Source organism: Alosa pseudoharengus, unplaced genomic scaffold (genome assembly GCF_046254945.1).
Source record: "Alosa pseudoharengus isolate Yale_2024_CS ecotype anadromous, Long Island Sound unplaced genomic scaffold, YU_APseudo_1.1 YU_APseudo_1.1_scf_4, whole genome shotgun sequence".
Classification (NCBI taxonomy): domain Eukaryota; kingdom Metazoa; phylum Chordata; class Actinopteri; order Clupeiformes; family Clupeidae; genus Alosa; species Alosa pseudoharengus.
This window is the reverse complement of record NW_027468774.1, coordinates 45,570,987-45,582,536: the sequence shown is the minus strand read 5'-3', so window position 1 is coordinate 45,582,536 and position 11,550 is coordinate 45,570,987. Positions and strand designations below refer to the sequence as shown.

At 42.2% G+C, this 11,550-nt stretch overlaps 2 long non-coding RNA genes across 2 annotated transcripts in view; one reads left to right on the top strand and one right to left on the bottom strand.

Annotated features, from left to right (window-relative positions):
* Window positions 1–538: 538 nt before the first annotated feature.
* On the bottom strand, window positions 539–6,829 carry LOC143102761 (uncharacterized). Its single transcript, XR_012982642.1, has 3 exons — window positions 5,861–6,829; window positions 1,104–1,157; window positions 539–612 (listed from the first exon to the last, which is right to left on the bottom strand). It is a non-coding gene; the product is annotated as an uncharacterized LOC143102761 (long non-coding RNA).
* LOC143102759 (uncharacterized) overlaps window positions 4,949–11,550 on the top strand; it is a 32,929-nt gene continuing 26,327 nt past the window's right edge. The window contains exon 1 of the long non-coding RNA XR_012982641.1: window positions 4,949–5,724. This is a non-coding gene — a long non-coding RNA (uncharacterized LOC143102759). The remainder of the gene's footprint in view (window positions 5,725–11,550) is intronic.

The following is an 11,550-nucleotide window of genomic DNA, read 5'->3' as shown; positions in this document are numbered from 1 at the left end:
GAGACGTCTTAAAAGGAGTCAGACTCTTCTTAAATTAAGTCAAATGATGAGACGTCTACTGAAAACAATATTAAAGCGGCAGTTGGCAAGATTTTTTTTATCATATTCACTGAAACCAACACTATGCTCCAACAGAACAACATAAATCAGCCGCTTTTAGAAAAAACCCCGCACTTCTACCTCCATCTAGAGCCTGTTATTTGTTTTGCAAAAATCCATAGCTCCCGGTTCTTCTGGTCCAATCAGAGCAGGGCTGTGTGAGATCTGACTGTTAATCATAGTCTGGTGTGCACTGATGAGCACCAACTCGATGAGAGGGTGCTCGGTGGTAGTGGGGGAGGGGAGAGTTGTAACATTCAAGTCCCCTCAATCTGTCAGACTTGCCAAATGCATCTTTAACTAGATCTTAATATAAATGAATAACACTTGGTTAGATTTCATTAGATAAGCAGTTTTTGCAGTTTATATAAACACTCTAGATAAGCAACACAATATGACAAACTGGGGCCATTGCATTTATTTCAAAAAGTGCCACCATGGTGAATGTCAACAGTATTCAAACAGATTCCCAAATGTGTTGGCCCTCAGCAGTCTTGTGCCTCAAAAAAAGCCCTGTAAAGACAAACAAAATAAGGTCATCAATCATTTGTCTGACACTCCAGCCATGTGACACTTTGCGACAACAAAGTGGCAGTACTGTAGTAGACAGTGAGTATACATTTTGGTGTGACAATATGACACTTCCTGAATTTCAGTCAGGGAATGGCCTGGACACCACCCATTACAGAAGCAGTGTCTAAAAAAGGCCTTGCATACTGATTAAATATCGTACACAGTGGGTCAGATAACACAGTTTTTGATTGAATAACCTTCTCTGGTTTATGAAATGACCTTCAAATAAGTATTTGGTCTGTGCTTTCACTAGGCTGATCAGTGATCAGGGTTTAGTTGCCTTATCTATTTCTCTTGAGATGAGGATGTTTCAGGATTCTCTGTAAACACAGAAGGCACACAAAATAATATTGCCATTTTCCCTTCTGAATTTCTATACATGTGAAAGTGTGTTGGCTTATTTAAACAATCAAATACCAATTCCAACTTACTAATTCCACTGGAGTGCTGTTACTGTCCCGGAGTTGACGAGGCCGCAGAGTACCCTGTGAAGACAAAAAAACAAACAAAATAAGGTTATTAATTACTTTTCTGCAACTGTTCGCATTTGAGAGTGACAAACAGGCCCGGGGTGGGTAATCGGGAGAATCAGGAGAATTCCCGGTGGGCCGCTTCACTTTTGGGCCGGTCGAGGAAAAAAATATTGACATTTGTCACGTTAGTCTAAGTAGGCTATACACGTTCCGCATTCTGTGCATGACATCGTTGCCTCTGCATGGGTTGTAGCCTACCATGTGAGGGAGTTCTCCCCTCCCAAAAAGAGTTGGTTGGGTCCATATAGCCTGTCTTTTCCAAAAAGTTTTCTCAGCTGGGCTGGCCCTACAGTAGCCATAAGCGTCAGGAAGGATGGATGGTAGAAAGAGGCCAGGAGGGACTGAAACGGCCAGGTAGAATGCTACTAAATGTGCATAGCTTCCAGATTACAGACAAAAGTGGCAACTGGTAAAGAGAGATAGCCTATAGGCAATGATTATTAGCAATGTAATTATTGGGCTAATATTGGACGTTGTAGCGTTGTCAAGCTATTCGCAAGCAACATAAATTACTTAAAATACTAGCCTTTTGTATCCAATTCATAGACTTTGCAGTATGCAAATTGATAACAAAACTGAAGCTTGATCTGTATAGGCCTATGCTGTAAAGAATTGTAGCCTCTGAACAGCAGATCAACCAGTCGACCATTGAAAATGATGAGCCCTAAATTATGATGAGGAGGCCATGAGTACAGGGACAAGTAGAGAGGATAAATTAAAGTGATTTAATGTAAGAAAGAGCAATTATGCTACATGATAAACCTATGCCTTGTTTGCTCAGAAGAGGGTGTAGTAAAGGAGTAGCCTAAATCACCAAACAATATAGCCTACCCATGCAAAAAACATGTAGGCTAAACATTAGTTCAATATGCCTCTTTGTGGAAGCGTGGGATAGGCTACATTTCAAAGGCTTTCTTTCTGTTTTTGTTAACTTGTGGAATAGTGGAATATTTTTTGTTAACTTCTCAGTTGAAGTGAATTATTATATAACCTTTACACATTTGTTGAACCATACTAATAAAAACTACATTCATTTATCCAATTTCCACCATATGGAAAAATTGGGCCGGTCTTGGGCCTGAAACTCCCGGGCTGAAAAGTGGCCCCACTCCGGCCCTGGTGACAAATGATGCGAAACTGCAGCAATTAAATGCTGGACATTTGCAGTGCAAGTAATGCCAAATGGGCACTGTTTTACCTATTCCTCTGGAGTGCTGCGTCCTCAAAAGGTGGTTGAAGGTTGAAGGTACTGGCACACCTGAAAGGGTACCAAGGTGCCTTGGGTCGCCAGGTTTTGGTTTCGTTTTGCAGGGCATCCATTCAGATCAAAGCTTTGAACCAGTTAACAGAACAAAAACGAAAACCAGAAACTTTTGATATTTTGCTAGGAACAGAAACAAAACCAGAAACTTTACATTTTTTTATGTTCTGGAACAGAACCTTGGTGAGGTTCACTTTGAATCGGGAGAAATGTAATAGAGAATTTTGCCGCCAGATGTACAGGCAGAATTTTTTTTAATTTCCCTCTGGGCCTGACAAGGTTTTGGCCATTTGTTTATACAAGTTTAATATTCACAATGGCAGCTATGTACATGTCACGGGGTGAGCAGATAGGGAAAAGTGGGGGAGGCCAATAATGTTGAGGACGGGGGTCTGCACGAGGGTTAATTAGGTGAACACCACGGTGGATACCTTGTTTGCATAATTACACAAAGGTGAATAGCGTTAATGGTAAAAACTGGTGATTGGTGCACGGGGGAAAAGCTTGAGCTTTTAGGAACCCTGCTTGTAGTCACTTCACGCGTAGTAGAGCGGCTACAAGGCCAATTTGGCAAAAATCGTGCAAATTATGATACAAGCATGAAACTTGGTAGGTATGTGCTTATGACCAATACAATCAAATCTACCTGATTGGCCACTTGAAATGGTGGCCATTTTCCAAGATGGCCGCCAAAAAAAACTCCAGAAATTGATTTATTGCACAGAATTGACCTAGCAAATTATGATACAAGCATGAAATTCGACATGTATGTGCTTAAGACCAATATAATCAAATCTACCTGATTGGCCACTTGAAATGGTGGCCATTTTCCAAGATGGCCGCCAAAAAAGACCCCAGAAATTGATTTATTGAATAGAATTGACCTAGCAAATTATGATACAAGCACGAAACTCAACATGTATGTGCTCAAGAGCAATACAATGAAATCTACCTGATTGGCCACTTGAAATGGTGGCCATTTTCCAAGATGGCTGCCAAAAAAGACCCTAGAAATTGATTTATTGCACAGAATTGTCAAAGCAAATTATGATGGACGCATGAAATTTGGCATGGATGTGATCAAGACCAATACAATCAAATCCACTTGATTTGCTACTTGAAATGCTGGCCGTTTTCCAAGATGGCGTCCAAAAAGACCCAAGAAATTTGCACATTTCAAATGTGCAAATTGCAAATGTGGTGTAAATAATTGTTCACTCTCCTTAAATATGTTTCCATAGATGATGAAGTGATACAGATATTAAAAATGTTCCACAATGACAAATAAGCCACTTATGACACACAAATAGCATGGTGATAACATGCTAATAATGCCAGTTCTTAATGTCAATGCAGGGCGTTGCGTGATGCCACCCCCACCCCCCCAAACAAATAAAATGGTTATGACATGCTAATAATACAATGACACTAATATGCTAATAACGGCAATTCATGGTTTTCTCGATGTTGCTGTTAAACAAAAGATGCGTGAACACCAGAAACAACCTCAGCTACCAAGAAGCCAAGGTCGTTAAAGCTTTGTCATGAATTCGCTTTTTTCGCTCTGGACGTGACATTGACATGATTTAGCTAATCACATAACGGCTCTGGCTTGTCAGCCTGGGACATTCGAAGATAAGAGCATTCCAATTGTTTTTTGCCGAACCGCTCATTACCATCATATTAGCTGACTTTTAATTGCTAAATCGCTTAATCGCTCTGGTCGCCCAGATTGGTTCACTCCCGGCGAATTCACTTTGGTCGCTTTATTCGCTGACCCTCCATAGACAAATAATGACTTCCGTCTTTCCGGTCGCATAGGTTGCTTTTGGTTTTACATGCAAATAACAGCGGTAACGACAAATAAGCCCCTTATAACACACTGATAACATGGTGATAACATGCTAATAATGACAATTCTTGATGTCAATGGAGGGTGGTGCGTGATGCGATACCATTGTGGCAATAATATGCTAATAACGGTAATTTATGATTTTCTCGATATGGGCGTTTAAAAACACTAATAACGTGCTAATGGTACTAACGGTAATAATATGGTAATAATGTGCCGCTCACTATAATTTGTGCTCTCTGCGACTGTCCCCACAATTACCCTAGAGTTAGAGAACAAGGCGACCAGAGTGAATCAATCAGCAGTGGTCCAATGTCGCTGTAAGTGGCTAAAATTAATTCCGAATAACCTCAGTGGCTGGTTTAATTCAGATAGTTTTGGTCTAAATATTGTAAGGATATCGAGAGTGATATACAGTACATATACTCAAATGTAAAACGGCATATACAGTGTAATTTGTAGTAGGAGAGTAGGCTACAAAGTAGGGCAGTAAGAACAGACAGGAATATTATACGAGGCATACTAGCATATGTGTTATGTGTAACCACTCTGAAGGAGTCAGGCCAGATATTGGGAATCCTGCTGAATGGGGTTGGATGAAAGAAGATGATACATGGCAGGTTTGTTGGACAACTTTGCCTCCAATTGCAGCCAGCTGTCAGGAACTCACTAAGTGTTCATGCAAAAAAGGTTGCACCCATAGATGCAAGTGCTTCCGTTTGGGGCTTTTGTGCACAGCACTATGTGGTTGTGTCACGGGGGGCTGGGTGCATGTAATATATATATGTGTATATTGTGAACTGTGTATGAAATATTCATTGTTGACAATGGGGATTTGGGACATTCATGTTGATGGACTACTTCGTAACTGACTTATTATGTCATTATGCATGGGACAGTCTCAGCCGCTTGGACTGGCAGTGTGCGTGTTTGTGTAACAGTTTGCTCCTTTAAGCACACGGAGGTACCAGCCGGTAATGGCTAATTTGGAGCTGCAGGTGTGGGCAATCACTGGCTGCATCGGTGGTTGGTTGCGCTCGAAATTGGGACTGCACCGGGAGGAATAAGAGCCTTGCGTGAGGTTCAGAGAGAAAAGAGACAACGGGCTGTGAGCGGCTGGCGGGGAGTCATCGAGCTGCTGTGGAATGCTGACGCCGATCGCCGTAATCTAAAAGGGAAGTAAGAGGAGACTTTTCTGTATAATATCTTAGCCTTTGGTGTCGCTGACGTTGGTGCCCCGACTTGCAGGTGTGGGCGGCATTGTGGAGGTGAACGGACTGATCCAGACGGGGGTTCCTGAACTTCGGATTCTGAGGACTTTAGTGAGACTGAGCTACAACTGGAAGCAGAACTGTGCTATGCTGGAGTGCCGCTGCTCAGGGGCGCCTGCAGGAATTAATGCTATGGTACGCACACCCATCCCCCCCCCCCCCCCGCGCAAAAAAAAAAAATCACTCGTGAACAATATTCTTCTATTCTAGCGTAACGTAACGTCTGGCTTTAGTGCAGTCTAACGTTCTGACAAGCACACCGATTGCCTACCTTGTTCTTGTCCATCTGGAATAACTCCTAGCTTTGCTGCCTCCATCCTTTCTGTTTTCGTTGTTTAAAACTTGTGATATCCATGATGAGTACGGAGTTAGTGAATTAGCTCAACATTGTGTGCTGATAACCATATATAGATAGCCGAGTAAAATAAAACGTAGTGCCTGCGTGCGTATTCTCTCTCCTCAATCAAAATGTGTGCACGTTAATTTTGATAACGTGTTCACTAACTTTACGCAATAGAAAATGGTAAATAGCCTGATGGCATGCAGCTAATGGGATACTGTGCATAGTTGGGAAGGTATGGTAGGCCAATTTGGTGTGAATGCACACACACACAAGGGAAATTTGATCTCGCTGTTGAGCCTGATGGTACGCACAGTGCGTACGGACGTACATCTGCAGGCGCGCCTGCCGCTGCTCGCCTACTTCCGTGTTGACAACAGACAACGTTGCGTGGGTGCGCTGCCTGTGACTGCGTGACGTCAGCACCCGAGCTAAAGAGACGTTGGGTAAGACTGTGTGATGCAGGAACTGCGTTGAAACGAACAGTGCAATATTTTGCTATAGACTGTGCAGTGGTAATTCCTTTTTTTTTTTTTGGCCGGACGGTGCCGGCCAACGTAATTACCTCTCCATTCCCCTGTCTGTTTATTAGTGACTTCTGTGTGTGCCATACTATTGGGTATGGGGGAGGGCATAGTCATTGGGGGTGGAGTATGCAGTGGGGATCCATGCTGTGTTGCTGTGGGTTGCTCACCATTTATACTGCAGTTGTGGGTGTTGTGATGTGATGTGCTGTGCTTGCATTTTGTGTGCTCTGATGATGTGCATTGCCCTTTGGGAAGAGGTGGATTATTTTTACTGAATTCTACTAGTGGGCCCCACTGTATTTTGCGTACGTAATATTGTGCCTCCCTATCCGGTAGTTGGTGTTACTACAGTTTTATGAACTTATTGTAATAATAAACTATTTGTATTTTGACTTTATATTGACTCTGTGTTTTCGTGTGTGCAACTGGGATTGGCTGCATTGTCCCAGCTTTGTCTGGTGACAGTTGCACATGTGAATAGTAGATGTAGAGCACTGTTACAGTGACTCAATTAATTCCAAAGGGTGAAATGTTGATGGTGTTTTCTTAAACACAATTGAAAAATTGCTCACATTTCCATGCTGAGATACTTACAGCCATATTGTTCTTCTTGGCATCCGAGTTCTTTGCCTTGTTACAGTTACCAAAAAAAAAACAAAAAACATTTTCTGTTATTGCCTGCTCTGTTCTATTGTCCCTCAGTGAGATTTCTAAGATTAATTTAGCCCTTCCAGGGTTTGTAGTCTTACATAGTTCATTTGTGAAACACTGAATCTCAGTTATGTGCCTTTTTGCTTGATTTTTGCTTGATTGAATTTCCAATGACTTCATCATAGAAGGAAACAGAAATGTAGTGAATGTTAACATTGATTTGGGCCACATCTGCTAAATTAATTTCAATTAATGAAGTTCTAGTGTCTTATTTGGTTGCCATATTTAAAAATGGCTGCCATATTACATTTTCAAGTTGCAAATGAGGTGGATTTGATTATATTGCTCTTCAGCACAAACACAAAATTACATACTTGTATCATCATTTTCTTGCTTACTTCTGGGCTAAATTCAGTCTTTTGGCGGCCATATTGTAAAATGGCTTCCATTTCAAGTGGCGAGTCAGGTAGATTTGATTGTATTGTTTTTTTAGCACATTCATGCCAAAATTCATGCTTGTATAATAACTTGATAGCTTGATCAATTCTGTGCAAAATGGCCGCCATTAAAAATGGCAAATCAGGCAGATTTTATTGTATTGGTCTTGAGCACATACATGCCTAATTTCATGCTTGTATCATAATATCTTTGGTCAATTCTGAGCAATAAATCAATTTCTGGGGTCTTTTTTTGGCGGCCATCTTGGAAAATTGCCCCCATTTCAAGTGGCCAATCAGGTAGATTTGATTGTATTGGTCTTGAGCACATACCTGCCGAATTCCACGCTTGTATCATAATTTGCACGATTTTTCCTGTAGCCGCTCTACTCGGTGGGGAAAACGGTTGCACGTTGCAGAGTGAGAGTAGATTATCGAGTGGAGCGAAGACGGGGAGGCTTTGCCAACCAGAGAAATAAGCTGTTCAGGACCGACGCCTTGCCTGTGGCCTGCGAAATTGTCTGGGTGAATCCCGCTCCTACACACCGCGTTGTTGGATGTCTGAGGCCTCACAAAGTTAAGTTATTGTTTACTGTGCTGCCTGTCGCTAACCCCGTGACTGTGAATCTTGGATTACGATTGTTATCAGCCTAGTTACAACGAAGGATTGCCGGTGGAATCGCTGTGTTCTGCCTTTCCTCGGAGAACTGACACTGCTCTGTGTCTGCTTAACTTTGTGCCTGTGTAGCTACTGCTCACGCCATTTACTTTGAACCTGCGTGTTGCCTTATCAAGAACTGTTTGAATGCTCTGTGCTTGTCCGACACATTATCACTGTGACTGCGTAGCTACTATATTGCACATGCTCTTGATTTTGCACTGCTTTATCAGGACCGTTTGAATGCTTTGGGCTTGCCTGATACGAATTCTGTGACTGTAGCTACTATATGGCGCACGCTTCTTGATCGAAATTGCGTGTTGCCTCCAGAACTGTCCGATGTTATGTTAACAAGTGCCCACTGTGAACTGAATTTTTATCTCTGTGACTGTGTAAGCTACTATACGGCCCACGCCTATTATCCCTGTCACCTCATTAAGAACTGCCCAGGCTCATAGCCTATTGCCCCTGCTTTGAATTGACTGTGCAAAAATATTATTACTCCTCTGTGACTGTGCCCTTATCCACCACATCAGTCTCTGCCCTCCCCTCGCCAATCAGAGGTGGGGCCAGCATAGTGTAACTCCCAGCCATGGAGGTATTATATATAACTGGAGAGAGTGACTAAGTCCCGCCCTCCATACAAATGAATGGTGGAGGCTAGGCTAGTAAATCCGGCCAATTCATAGTCAACGCCATCTTGAACACTGGGGTTCGGATCCAGCGCCAGTCGACTCTGACCATGCGCCAGTTACAAAGCTGGAAATGACGCATGGACCAACGTCGATTTTTATTGGATATTCTGTAAAAAGAGTGTCATCCTCCAGTAAGAGGGTGGCGATAATGCACATAAAGTCCTTGCCTCATAACAAGAAGAAGAAAAAGTTGCTCGGGAACGCGCATGGAGTCCGAGTGGAGTCGCCCTGAAGCGCAACTTAATTTCATTGGATAACACAGCGGCTCTAACTAGGAGCGGTCTGCTTGCTGTCCTGCTGCAAATATGCATTCGAACTTGACGTGAAATATCCGTAGTCGAACTATAAATAAACTATTCGGTTTTTAGTGCCAAGTGTAGCGCATTTTTACAGTCTATGATTAGTTTGTTTTTTATTTTATTGTTTGCCATCTCATAGCGGGTGCTCTAAACGTATTCTAGCGTTGGCCCATGACCAAATCAAGCCAATAATAGCCAGTAGCCACAATAATGACAGGAGCCAGAGCCCTCAATAGCCACCCTGTTTTGAAAATAATATTGAAGATAACGCACAAAACGGTCAGCCTGAGCGGACAATTACGTCCCCAACTCATCTAAAATGTGGAGTCTTTACTTTGAGTTGTACACCGCAGATGGTAAAGTAACGGTTAAAGAGAATGTTGTCTGCGGACTCAGCAAAAAACAGTTTACTTACGCATGTACGACGTCCAATCTTCGCGCTCACCTGTGGAGTTACCATCCAAATGAAGCAGCGGTGTCAGAGGCACAGTAGACGGCCAGAGCATCGCCAGGCGTCCAACATCTTATGATTGCATTTCCGTAAATCCTAAATTATGTCCAGGGTCTGCTATTTACTTAGGCTGCAAAGCACAGGTATTTATTTGAGGTATGCTTATTCGAGGCAGACCTTTATTTCTTACATTGTACGTTATTGTGAGACATGCGTTTTGTTTGGAGCGGCATACCAGGCTATCAAACGCAGACGATTTTCGGCTTTGGTATGGGATTTAATTTACTTTTTGACTGTTATTATATAGTTAAATGTTGAGGCTGATGGGCATTTAAATATAGAGGGTATTTGATGATCACTGTAAAGTTTCGTGTAGTTGAAAAAGTGTTGGAATTTTCAGCTGTTTATTGCGAGACAAGGCCATTTTCATTAATTGAACGTGCGCTGTGCTCTAATGGAATCCTTATTGCATAGAGAAGTAGCCTAAATTGAGTTTTTTTTTTAAATTATGCATGGTTTACTTTTTATTAAATTCGTAGGCTGGAATGCCTCGCGGCAATAATTGTGTTTAAATGTAGTAGCCTAGTGCTTCAGCCTCTGGCAAGCTCCAAAGGGGGCGGCTATAGGTTGAGAGGTCTTTATGCCGCTGTTGTGTAATTTATTGTCTTTAATCATGTTTAGGCTACGTTTGTTCGGGACAAACAACAACGAAACAAGATCAATACAATTTTCTTTATTTGTTTATTTGTCATATGATGGATAAACAACCATAATATGCACGTCTTCTCATAGGAGCCTCAAGAAATACGCACTGAATAACGTTTGGCTGTAGCCGCCGGATAGGTACCCGCCCACCAACATGTACGCGCATGAGAGCTCGTGCCCTACACGGATTTTCGTGCATGGAGCTGGTTCCAAATGCTCCATGCAGCGCCATATTTGAAAATGGCGTATGCTAACATGCCGAAGCTAATATGCACGCTCTTGACCCCCTGCTCCCAGCAGCCTAGCCTTAATTGTAACAGCCTATGGTGACAATTGTGTGACCTCACTGAAGTGTTGATTGGAATCATCCCTTGTTCTGGTGTGCTGATGTTCTGTGTTATGTTGTGCTGTGCTATACCCCACGTGTGTTGAACTGTTACCCCAAGACCTGCTAGACTGTTGGGCGCTCCGCTTAACCCTGCTCACTAGTCTGTTTAGGCAGCCGCTGCCGTCCAGGGTAAGAGACTGGATTACAACCCGGCCTGCTGCGACCATTGGCGACCACCGGGGTGGAGAGCCGGCGACACAACGACCAGAGTGGGTGCGGTAGTATGGAAGAATATTAGACTCAAAAGTTTTGTACCTGTGTATCACGTTTTGAAACTGTAGAAATTATTTGTAACTGTAAAAATGATCTGTACAAGTAATTGTCAATATCACAAATATGCCCTACACTTACAAATCTATTCTACGGGTACGGATCGGTTTTACAGCTACAAATCATCCTACTGTTAAACATATTTTACAATTACAAATATATTCTACAATTACACATCAATATTATATGCACAAAAAGCTGCTCTACAGTTACAAATCTTTTCTAGAGGTGTACAGACTTTTGCATCACCTTAGGGATGAGAAGTGTCTCATATGTATTGTGTGTGTGTAACAGGATTTGTAACTGTAAAAATGATTTGTGATTTAACAAAAAAATAACACGAACAATTTTAAGTATTACTCATATGTCTGAGGTTATTAGAGAGGCTGAAAACCAGACTGGAACAGGCTCTTCAAAGGCAGCCTCTGGACTATTTATCAATACCCCCTTTAGGAAGCACCATTAATGCTTAATAACTTCCTTTCACCTTCATTATTGTATTTGGGTGAAGGGAGAAGTATAATTCAGAAGTTGTTTTGT